This window comes from Tachypleus tridentatus, chromosome 10 (assembly GCF_004210375.1).
Source record: "Tachypleus tridentatus isolate NWPU-2018 chromosome 10, ASM421037v1, whole genome shotgun sequence".
In the NCBI taxonomy this organism is placed as follows: Eukaryota; Metazoa; Arthropoda; class Merostomata; order Xiphosura; family Limulidae; genus Tachypleus; species Tachypleus tridentatus.
Genome location: NC_134834.1, coordinates 33,907,974 through 33,921,330, shown reverse-complemented (window position 1 = coordinate 33,921,330; position 13,357 = coordinate 33,907,974). Strand labels below are relative to the sequence as shown.

The following is a 13,357-nucleotide window of genomic DNA, read 5'->3' as shown; positions in this document are numbered from 1 at the left end:
CTTCGGGATAGGACCACCACTGCGACGTCTACTGCCTTAACCATACCAGGGCTGCGTAGGATTTCCGATCAGACCGTAGCAACCGTCTACGAGATTCTTTGGCCCCATGTGCAACCCATCATGGTGAACGTCAACGACGTTTTTCAACATGACAACGCCCGTCCTCACACAGCCCGACTCACCACTGTCTTCTTGAGACACCACAACATGAACATTCTTCCCTGGCCAACCAGATCACCAGATTTAAACCCCATCGAACATCTTTGGGACGAGTTGGACCGACGTCTGCGACGGCGACTAACCTCAACCGCAGACTCTATCTCGGCTTGCAGCAGCTTTGCAGGCTGAGTGGACAGCCATTCCACAGGATGTGATTCGTCATCTCATCGCTTCCATGGGCAGGAGATGCCAAGCAGTTATTGATGCTTACGGGGCATACTCGTTATTGAAGTTGAGTGACGTTAAACTTCACCTAGTGAGCGTGGACTTCGCCTTTGCAGACTTTGGATGTTCAGCAGTGAATGTGCAAAGTTTCACACGTGTCATAGAGAACTACCCGGAATAAACTTGTTAACAATGTGTCTCATATTTCGCCTTTTGCGTTTCTTTTTGTGAAGAGTATACTTACTTTATAAATTACATATTGATTGTCAACTACGTATTTTATCTATTAAATAATGATTTTAAACTACTTACTTTATTTATTACTGATACAATTTTAAATTACTTAATTTATTACAGAAGGAATTTTAAACTATTTACTTTGTAATAAATAAAGTCATTTTAAAATACTTTATTTATTTATTACAGAGATTTTAAACTACTTACTTTATTACAGAATGGATATTAAACTACTTATTTATTACAGAAATAATTTTAAACTAATTACTTTATTTGTTACACAATGATTTTAACTACTTTATTTATTACAAAATTAATAATTTTAAACTTCTCATTTTATTTATTATATAATGTTTTCAAACTATTTACTGTAGTTATTATGGAAAAAAATTTAAAGTATTTACTTTATTTATTACATAGAGAATTTTAAACCACATACTTTATTTATTACTTAATGATTTTAAACAACTTACTTTATATACTACATAATGATTGTAAATTACTTATTTTACTTATTGCATGATGATTTTAAACTACTTACGTTATTTATTACAGAAATAATTTTAAACCAGTTACTTTATTTTTACAATGGGATTTTAAACTACTTACTTTATTACAGAAGGGATATTCAACTACTTATTTTATTCATTGCAGAAATATTTTAGGCTAATTAATTTATTTGTTACAGGAATAATTTAAATTACTTACATTATTTATTACAGAAAAGATTTTGAACTATTTACTTTATTTATTAGGTAATGATTTCAAGGCACTTACTTAATTTATTACATAATAATTTTAAACTACTTACTTTATATATTACATAATGATTTTAAAAATACATATTTTATTTATTGTATAATGATTTTGAACTATTTACATTATTTATTACCGAGGGATTTCAAACTACTTAGTTTATTTATTACAGAAATAATTTTAAACTACTTACTTTATTTATTGCAAAGGGATATTAAACTACGTATTTTATTTATAACAGAAGGGATTTTAAACTATTTACTTAATTGATTACAAAGGGATTTTCAACTACTAACTTTATTTAATGAAGAGGTATTTTAAACTACTTACTTTATTTATTAGATAATGATTTTAAACTACTTACTATATTTATTACAGAAGTGATTTTAAATTATTTACTTTATTTATTAAACAGGGATTTTAAACTACTTACTTTATTTATTACAAAAGGGTTTTCCAAAACTTACTTTTGTAAGTTATTTATTACAGAGGTATTTGAAACTATGTACTTTAATATAAAATGGATATTAAACTACTTACTTTATTTATTACAGATATTTTTAAAGTAGTTACTTGATTTCTTACATAATGATTTTAAACTACTTACTTTATTTATTATAGAAGGGATTTTAAACAATTTGCTTTATTTATTACAAAATTAATAATTTTAAACTACTGACTTTACTTATTATGGAAAAAATTTTAAACCACTTATATTTTTTATTATATAATGATTTTAAACTACTTACTTTAATTATTAGAAAGTGATTTTAAACTACTTACTTTATTACAGAAGGATTATTAAACTACTTATTTTATTTATTACAGAAATAATTTTCAGCTAAGTACTTTATTTGTTACATAATGATTTAAAACTATTTACTTTATTTATTACCAAGGGAGATTTTAAACTACTTACTTTATTTATTACAGAGGGATTTTAAACTACTTAGTAAGACCCTGTATAGTTGTAGTAGCTTGAGTTGTTAAACAAGTTCTTTATCAACAAGCCTATTTTACAGTCTGTGAGATGTACAATAAGACCTTGTATAGTTGTAGTAGTTTGAGTTGTTAAACAAGTTCTTTATCAACAAGCCTATTTTACAGTCTGTGAGATGTACAATAAGACCTTGTATAGTTGTAGTAGTTTGAGTTGTTAAACAAGTTCTTTATCAACAAGCCTATTTTACAGTCTGTGAGATGTGCAGTAAAACCTTGTATAGTTGTAATTGTAGGATTTGGCCATCCACTAAAAAGCAAACAGTGAAAAGTTCACTGTGTCAGAAAAAGGCAATGATCTGGTGAGTATAGCATAATATAAATCAAACCAGAAATTTAAGTTCAAAGGTGAACCTACTAAATTAATTAGAACAAGTAGACCAAAAGTGCAAAAATACACAGGTTACAAGAATAATACTTTGATTAGCAACATAAGCTACCATACCAGATTAGATTTTTCTGTATGAACAATCATACAATGATGTTGAAGAAAGAGAAGAAACACAAAATAAATACATTGAATAGCTCAACTTTCTGACACATTCATGTGAGAGGTTGCTACTTAAAATATTTCATGAACCAGAACAATGTTGATTCTGGTTGGAACAAGAAACAACTGTGTAAGAGCCTAGGTAGAACAAGACAAGGCAAGGAAACATCCAAAGAACAAAGAGAAGGCTGCATATATTGAAGTTGAAGGAGCACAGGACCAACAATGAAATGTTCAAAGTCATGCCCTCAACAGAAATTTGCCTGGAGAGATGAAAGCAATAAAAAAGTAAAAGATCCTGTGTGAGAGTAAGTTAGTGCAGGAAGTTATCCAGATGCAGCAATATCACCACAACAATACCCCAAGGAGATGCTCACAAAAAGAAAAATGACTCTATGAATAAAACCACGAGTCTGTAGGGTCCATTGTTGGAGACACATCAGTGTTTACCCCAAACGAATGAGGGATTCTAAGAAACCCAGGGTTCCTGTAAACAAAAAAAAGTCTCTTGTATAGTAAGAGGATGAGAAGTGTAAAATCAGGTAGCCAGATATACCACTGCTCAAAAAAGATAAGATGAACTCAGTTGAGACAAGAGGAGAAAAACTCAAAGTACCAACCACACTGAGTATCTATATGAAAGAAATGAAGGTAGAAGAGGTAAAACATCCAAAAATTCACTAACAGAAGGAAAAATTCTGAACAAGGAATAACAATCCCAGGACTATGAATATGGTAAGCAAAGGCCCACACAATGCCAAAATATATAAAAGATGCTGTTACAAGATCAAAGGAAAGAGTAAGGATCAACACAATGTGAGAAGAAAGGAGAAAGAACAGAAAACAAATGGAGGACATACCAAGAAGGATGCTTAGGAAGGCATACAGGAAAGAGGAAAATAATTTGACCCCATGAGTCCTAAGAGTAATAAACTCGAAGTATGGAGTAATAGATAGAGCAGAAAAAAATGAAAGAGGCCAAGAAAAGAAAAGAATGAATGTCTATAAATGCACTAAGAAGTGTCTCAGATACAGATGTAAAAGGTTTAATCCCCAGGCTGGCTAGATGGATAACCATAACAGGGAATAGAGAAAACGTACAGATGAAAGCATAAAAATCAAAACAACAGAGTCACAAATTTGAGGGGGATGAGGCATTTTGGTATGAGAATGGATCCTACTAGCTAAAACAAGCAGCATAAAACTAACAACAAGCAAGAATAAAAGATAAACCCAAGGTTAATGGATCAGAAAGTTAGAACATAAAGAAAACAAGAAATGCTGGCATAAAGAGATGGAAAGAAACAGACTTGAGAATGAAATCCAAATGAAAAGTAGTACTCAAAGCAAAGGAGATGAAGGTTGTAGTGTAATAGATCATTCCTGACTGAGAAGAAAGAAATAAAGGTTGTTAACTGTTAAGGTTGTTGCAGTCACTGGTCAATGTTTTGTGGTTACCACATGCTTAATGAGCCTCCTATTCTTACTTATTTGACTGTGTTTCTTTGATAGTAATACTATACTGATCCTATTAGATTCAATCTAATATATGTACAATTCAAACCCAGACTGTTTAAAATAACTGCAAATATCAGGTTTTTAAATTTACTGGTATTTTCACTTACTTTAAACTATTGCAGATTATGGTACAAAGTAAAGCAGCTGAACATTCTATATTTTAATTAACAAGGATGAAACAACTGCACAAATGATATAGTTGTTAATAATAATATTTTCTCTAGATTATGGATAGCCTCAAAATATTAAAAGTTGCAGAAAATAAACATTTAAGGGAATTGTTTAACCTTCATCATGTATACATAACAAGAGTAAAGTTAGTATTCCAAAATAGGTCTTTTGTTTTCAACAAGACTTCTCTTTATAAGATGTTTAACATGCATAAATAACTTACTGTTTCTAAGAAGCACTTGCAAGCTGTCCACTTTTGCTTGGATGTCTTTTCTAAAATTTTCAACTCTTCTTGCTGATTTTGTTGCACGGTATGTTGAATTTCTTCTAATTGCTGCTGAAAACATTTCTTAAGATGGTTAATTTCATCCTGATGCACTTCTTCCAACCTGGATTTTTCTACACTCCATTTAGTCTTTAAGTCTTCAATTTCTTCAGCATGAAATTTCTGAAGTTCAGATTTTTCTACTTCCCAGTGTCTTCTCATATCTTCTGCCAATCTCTGAAACTGTTCTTGGTGAGCCATCTCTACAGCAGATACATCATTCTGGAACTTACTTAATTGACTTACTTCATCTTGGTGACTGATATTCAGTGTATGTGAGACAAACTTGAGCTTCTTTTCAAAGTCTTGCTGCAAACATTTGATACTTTGTTTATTTTTCTTTTGAAAAAGATTTCTTACAGAACTAAAGCCATTTTAACGAGTTTTTGTTAAAGAAATATGTTTTTGGTAATCGTCATTTAACTGTTTACTCAAACTTTCTAGATTTTCAATTTGTTCCTTTTTTAAAGCCTGAAGTTCATCGTAATGTAATTTTTTTAAAGTTTGTTTCTCATTAGCATGCAACTGTTCCAACATTTCAGTTTTCTGCTGATATGAATATTCTATATTTTTTCTATCTTCATCTTTTTCTGTTTCAAATTGGTATTTTAAATCTTTTTCCATTACACAAATTTTAGTCTTGTATCTCTGCTCTATATCACTTTTTTCTTCCTCAAACTTTTGTTTGAGAACAAATTCCAGTTCTTTCATTTTCTGCATAAATTCTTTGCTGATATTTTAGCACTCTTCATTCATTTTGTTTTTCCAAATGTTTTCTGCATTTTTTTAACTTCTATTCATTAATGATTTTATTTTGAGCAGTTTGTTTCACTAATACAGCGTTTATGAAGTCAGATGTTACTGTTTTACTTTCTTCTACATCCTGCCTGAAGGATGATGCAATTTCCTAGATAGTATCAATGATACATAATAATAAACAATATCACATGAAAAGACAGTAGTAAAGAATACAATTTTTAATATATACATCTGCACATAGCTTGATTCATGGTATTGCCTGAATTAAAAAATTACCAGCTAAAAATAATTTTTTGTATTTCCTTCATGCAGAATTTATTTGTTCACATTGGCATGCTAAAACTTTTAACAAAACATGACAGCTCATTCAAATAAGTTATAAAAAATATAGAATGTAAATTTGAATTATTTACCAAATTTTAATAGGAATACCACTTAAATTTCTTAAACACACTCTTCTAAGTGCCTTTAAATCATTTCACTGGGACATCATCCACATAAAAATAAAAGGAGTTAATGAGATTACACAGAAAATACTGATACATGTTACAACCTGGAATTTGTTCTAATCCCTCTATTATCACAAAATAGATAAAACAATGAAACTAAAACTGTTTCAGTATGATCCAATCTAGAAGTTTAATCAATTTAGTTTTAAACTAATTATTAGATGGGATACTTGTATTAGCATCTCTACTTCTGGAGTTTTTATATTTACTGAATGTTTAATCAATTTAGTTTTAAACTCATTATAAGATGGGATATTTGTATTAGCATCTCTACTTCTGGAGTTTTTCTATTTACTGAATGTTTTCTACTGATTTAAATGTGAAAATTTTCTTTTTTAGTTTCCAATTGCTCTCACCACTTCTTAAAAAATGGATCAACACTGATTGAGAAGCAAAATTATTTAATCTTGACTTCAGTAATAAAACCAACTTTCCTTGTTCTAAAGTTTCGCTATTCCGATATTTTAAAAATCAAACCTCTTCATACTTGTTAAAATGTGGAGCTGCTGAGGTTATAAAGTTTGTCTCAGATGCATATACAGTACAAAAAAAAACATTAATCAACTGAGAGATTCTTGTCATACCTTGCTGCATACCTTGTCATACCTTTGCATTATCAAATAACATGGCTAAGACAGCAGTTTGTATTTGGTTTTAAATGTTTTCTGCAATTCTCTTTTTTTTTTTCACCAGAATGAATATAAATATAGTATTTCAGTTTAAAAACAACTTCTTATTCAGAATCAGTATGGTTGTCCAAGGTTACAGTAGAGATTAAAATGAGATTTTGATCTACTTAATGACAGAAACATTTACAAACTTTACTATTTGAAAGTCATATTCAGTCAGGATTTCCTTACAAATGGAGAACATTGTTTAACAATTAGAAATTGCTGACCACAGTTTTTGTTCTATAGCCTATAAGCTGTAAGACTTTTTACAATGGATCAAGCAATTAACATATGTGATTCATAACTTAGACAATTTTTTTCTAAATCTATAGATACATTTGTAGGAGTACACTCTTTATCAAAGTTTCCTCAAATAGGATGTTTACTATACAGGGTGTCCAAAAAAAATTTTTTTTTGACAAATATAGTGTTACTGGGAATTTGTACCTACATATGCTACAAGAGTTCTTTATTCCACAACTCCAAAAAAACTTCTGGTTTGTTACAAAGAGATACCTTCCAACAGGATGGAACACCACCTCACTCTGCTTGAATTATTAAAGTTTTTAAATCAAACTTTTTTAGAGTGTTGGATTGGTAGGAGAGAACCTATCAAATAGCCTTCTTGGACACCCAAGTTAACCCCTTTAAATTTTCATCTCTGAAGTTTTTTGAAAATAAAAGTCTACCATAACAAATCAAAAGACCTTGAAGAACTGAAACATCAGATATGTGAAGTTATCTTATCCATCCCTACCATTGTGTTGGAAAATGTTTTCTCAGAATTTGAATGCAGAAGTAGATTAATTATAGAGAATGATGGAAGACTTGTAGAAGTCCATTAATAATTAAAACTAAAATTTACAAACCTACTTCTTATCTTTATACTCAATAATTGTTGTTATCTCAAATAACAATAAAGTCACTCAACCCTTTTTTTGGTATATTCATTTTCAGGTACCCTGTATATGTATTTCTTCAGGATTTTTTTTTGTTTATGTCAAAAATGTATAAAACTGCTTATTAATATCTAAAGAATGACTACAATTGCTGTAAATTTTATCTCTAAACAATATTCTGTATGTAATGGCAGTTTACTTTAGTCTCCATAAAAATTGCGTTCTTTTTATGTTAGCTATGTGCACCTGCTTAACTACTATTTGTAGCTTTAGTTTGAAAGAAAATTCAGCCAGTTCCTTTGTGTGGATTTGCTTTCTATTATTTCAGCAAGAAAGAAACTTTGTCTATGAACCAGTTCCTGGAATACAATGTCAATTTAGTTTTAACAGTTATCAGAATAATTATATAGAGGATGTAGAACCTGTGCTCCACCAAGTACGTAGGATGGAAAACCACTTCACTTTTAGAATTACGAGATAGTAGACTTCCATCCATGAATAATATAGAAAACCAACATTGATCAAAGAGAAGTGTTATGCCCCCCACCAGAAAGCTTCATGTAAATTATCAACCAGAATTACCAAATTACCAATGGAGGTACACATTCATGCAAATACTGAAGAAGCAGAAATAATGCTTCAGCTGGCCAATATGGTGCAACCAAGAGAACATGACAGAGAGGAGAATGAATCACTGTCAGAACCCAGGGCAATAGCCAACTTGAGGGAAAGACATACAGCTGTAATCCTTTTCAGTCCTGAATGAATGTATCTACTGCCAATGTTTTCAATGAGTAACAAATGCATCGATTGTTGGAGACCTGAAATGATGATACTTCTTCATGACGTATCATCTGTTTTGTTAGAAGAAGTTAATTGGGTTGAGATAATTGATCTGCAACTAAACTTGCCACTCTGGGAACATGACAAGCTAAAAACCAGTAGAGAAGATCCAAGGTATGAAAACAATAGTTTCAAGAATGTGTGCCTCCTAAACAAGAAATATGAGATACCACATCATAGAATTGTCAGAATGTACCATTACAATTTTTCCCTTCAAGAAAAAGAAAGACTTTGAAACAGTGCCCAGTGTACTGCAAGGAGTTCAATAATGTTTATATGGAGGGTAGACACATCTTCTGTCCCTGGAAGTTCTGACCTTGAAAATAAGCTGCCCTATTACTGAAGAGATGCATCTATGAACAGATGGATATTAGGACGAGGTGGTGGAATGGATGCTCCAATGTTGTTGTGATCCAACCACCATTTGTAATCAATGATGTTGCTCTTGGGTAATGACATGGGATGATCCAAAGGATCAGAATGCATGACCCACTGGCAGTGCAGTAACTACTGAAGGGATCTCGTATGTGTCTATCTCAAAGGAATGATAGACTTGAGGGATACCCACATTGCCAAAAGTGAGAGAACCATCTCTGTAGTAAGAGAAGGAAACATAAGTTTCCTGATGGCTCTTTCCATGGCTTGAAGGCCCACAGGAGTTGGTTGTGTATGACTTAAGTATCCACTGAAAACACATCCAAATGCACGAGATATTGTGTCAGTGACCAAATAGATTTCTCTAGTCTAATAAAGAAGCCTGCTTCTGTGGCTTCTGAAAGGAGAATCTGAGAGTGTTGTTATGCTAATTGAAGGGATGAAGCCAAAAGGAGCCAGATGTGAATATTATGAAGTGCGCCACAGCCCCAAGAAATGCAGGTGATGAGAAAATGTTCAAACAACACTGCAGAAGACATAAGGTGCTGATGCAAGACCAAAAGGTAGAGCCCTAAACTGCAGCATCTGACCTTTGTGCATGAACCTGAGAAACCTCTGAGAAAATTCTATTGGTTACATTGAACTTGGTCATCCAGAACCCTGGCACAGAATTACCAGAGGTTGAGAAAAGATTTCATTGCAAAATGAGGATAATCTAATAATTGGTTGAATAGAGACAGATCAATGATTGAATGCCAATCTCCTACCTTCATGAGTACAATAAATAAATGGGAATAAAATCCCAGAAAAACAGGATCAAATCTCTCCATTGACCTTTGGATTAACAGCTCTCTTATGGCTTGGGAACAAAATTCCACTTGTTGTGGATCTATTGGACATAAATAGGTAACAGATTGAGCCCACAAAATTATCCTCATTTTGCAATGAAATCTTTTCTCAACCTCTGGTAATTCTGTGCCAGGTTCTCTCCTACCAATCCAACACTCTAAAAAAGTTTGATTTAAAAACTTTAATAATTCAAGCAGAGTGAGGTGGTGTTCCATCCTGTTGGAAGGTATCTCTTTGTAACAAACCAGAAGTTTTTTTGGAGTTGTGGAATAAAGAACTCTTGTAGCATATGTAGGTACAAATTCCCAGTAACACTATATTTGTCAAAAAAAAAATTTTTTTTGGACACCCTGTATAGTAAACATCCTATTTGAGGAAACTTTGATAAAGAGTGTACTCCTACAAATGTATCTATAGATTTAGAAAAAAATTGTCTAAGTTATGAATCACATATGTTAATTGCTTGATCCATTGTAAAAAGTCTTACAGCTTATAGGCTATAGAACAAAAACTGTGGTCAGCAATTTCTAATTGTTAAACAATGTTCTCCATTTGTAAGGAAATCCTGACTGAATATGACTTTCAAATAGTAAAGTTTGTAAATGTTTCTGTCATTAAGTAGATCAAAATCTCATTTTAATCTCTACTGTAACCTTGGACAACCATACTGATTCTGAATAAGAAGTTGTTTTTAAACTGAAATACTATATTTATATTCATTCTGGTGAAAAAAAAAAAGAGAATTGCAGAAAACATTTAAAACCAAATACAAACTGCTGTCTTAGCCATGTTATTTGATAATGCAAAGGTATGACAAGGTATGCAGCAAGGTATGACAAGAATCTCTCAGTTGATTAATGTTTTTTTTTGTACTGTATATGCATCTGAGACAAACTTTATAACCTCAGCAGCTCCACATTTTAACAAGTATGAAGAGGTTTGATTTTTAAAATATCGGAATAGCGAAACTTAAGAACTAGGAAAGTTGGTTTTGTTACTGAAGTCAAGATAAAATAATTTTGCTTTTTAATCAGTGTTGATCCATTTTTTAAGAAGTGGTGAGAGCAATTGGAAACTAAAAAGAAAATTTTCACATTTAAATCAGTAGAAAACATTCAGTAAATAGAAAAACTCCAGAAGTAGAGATGCTAATACAAATATCCCATCTTATAATGAGTTTAAAACTAAATTGATTAAACATTCAGTAAATATAAAAACTCCAGAAGTAGAGATGCTAATACAAGTATCCCATCTAATAATTAGTTTAAAACTAAATTGATTAAACTTCTAGATTGGATCATACTGAAACAGTTTTAGTTTCATTGTTTTATCTATTTTGTGATAATAGAGGGATTAGAACAAATTCCAGGTTGTAACATGTATCAGTATTTTCTGTGTAATCTCATTAACTCCTTTTATTTTTATGTGGATGATGTCCCAGTGAAATGATTTAAAGGCACTTAGAAGAGTGTGTTTAAGAAATTTAAGTGGTATTCCTATTAAAATTTGGTAAATAATTCAAATTTACATTCTATATTTTTTATAACTTATTTGAATGAGCTGTCATGTTTTGTTAAAAGTTTTAGCATGCCAATGTGAACAAATAAATTCTGCATGAAGGAAATACAAAAAATTATTTTTAGCTGGTAATTTTTTAATTCAGGCAATACCATGAATCAAGCTATGTGCAGATGTATATATTAAAAATTGTATTCTTTACTACTGTCTTTTCATGTGATATTGTTTATTATTATGTATCATTGATACTATCTAGGAAATTGCATCATCCTTCAGGCAGGATGTAGAAGAAAGTAAAACAGTAACATCTGACTTCATAAACGCTGTATTAGTGAAACAAACTGCTCAAAATAAAATCATTAATGAATAGAAGTTAAAAAATGCAGAAAACATTTGGAAAAACAAAATGAATGAAGAGTGCTAAAATATCAGCAAAGAATTTATGCAGAAAATGAAAGAACTGGAATTTGTTCTCAAACAAAAGTTTGAGGAAGAAAAAAGTGATATAGAGCAGAGATACAAGACTAAAATTTGTGTAATGGAAAAAGATTTAAAATACCAATTTGAAACAGAAAAAGATGAAGATAGAAAAAATATAGAATATTCATATCAGCAGAAAACTGAAATGTTGGAACAGTTGCATGCTAATGAGAAACAAACTTTAAAAAAATTACATTACGATGAACTTCAGGCTTTAAAAAAGGAACAAATTGAAAATCTAGAAAGTTTGAGTAAACAGTTAAATGACGATTACCAAAAACATATTTCTTTAACAAAAACTCGTTAAAATGGCTTTAGTTCTGTAAGAAATCTTTTTCAAAAGAAAAATAAACAAAGTATCAAATGTTTGCAGCAAGACTTTGAAAAGAAGCTCAAGTTTGTCTCACATACACTGAATATCAGTCACCAAGATGAAGTAAGTCAATTAAGTAAGTTCCAGAATGATGTATCTGCTGTAGAGATGGCTCACCAAGAACAGTTTCAGAGATTGGCAGAAGATATGAGAAGACACTGGGAAGTAGAAAAATCTGAACTTCAGAAATTTCATGCTGAAGAAATTGAAGACTTAAAGACTAAATGGAGTGTAGAAAAATCCAGGTTGGAAGAAGTGCATCAGGATGAAATTAACCATCTTAAGAAATGTTTTCAGCAGCAATTAGAAGAAATTCAACATACCGTGCAACAAAATCAGCAAGAAGAGTTGAAAATTTTAGAAAAGACATCCAAGCAAAAAGTGGACAGCTTGCAAGTGCTTCTTAGAAACAGTAAGTTATTTATGCATGTTAAACATCTTATAAAGAGAAGTCTTGTTGAAAACAAAAGACCTATTTTTGGAATACTAACTTTACTCTTGTTATGTATACATGATGAAGGTTAAACAATTCCCTTAAATGTTTATTTTCTGCAACTTTTAATATTTTGAGGCTATCCATAATCTAGAGAAAATATTATTATTAACAACTATATCATTTGTGCAGTTGTTTCATCCTTGTTAATTAAAATATAGAATGTTCAGCTGCTTTACTTTGTACCATAATCTGCAATAGTTTAAAGTAAGTGAAAATACCAGTAAATTTAAAAACCTGATATTTGCAGTTATTTTAAACAGTCTGGGTTTGAATTGTACATATATTAGATTGAATCTAATAGGATCAGTATAGTATTACTATCAAAGAAACACAGTCAAATAAGTAAGAATAGGAGGCTCATTAAGCATGTGGTAACCACAAAACATTGACCAGTGACTGCAACAACCTTAACAGTTAACAACCTTTATTTCTTTCTTCTCAGTCAGGAATGATCTATTACACTACAACCTTCATCTCCTTTGCTTTGAGTACTACTTTTCATTTGGATTTCATTCTCAAGTCTGTTTCTTTCCATCTCTTTATGCCAGCATTTCTTGTTTTCTTTATGTTCTAACTTTCTGATCCATTAACCTTGGGTTTATCTTTTATTCTTGCTTGTTGTTAGTTTTATGCTGCTTGTTTTAGCTAGTAGGATCCATTCTCATACCAAAATGCCTCATCCCCCTCAAATTTGTGACTCTGTTG

At 31.2% G+C, this 13,357-nt stretch overlaps 1 protein-coding gene across 1 annotated transcript in view; it reads left to right on the top strand.

Annotated features, from left to right (window-relative positions):
- Positions 1–12,566, top strand: part of LOC143228041 (uncharacterized) — a 44,756-nt gene extending 32,190 nt beyond the window's left edge. The window contains exon 4 of the transcript XR_013015155.1: positions 11,560–12,566. The gene's annotated coding sequence lies outside the window, so the exon portion shown is untranslated. The remainder of the gene's footprint in view (positions 1–11,559) is intronic.
- The last annotated feature ends 791 nt before the right edge of the window (positions 12,567–13,357 follow it).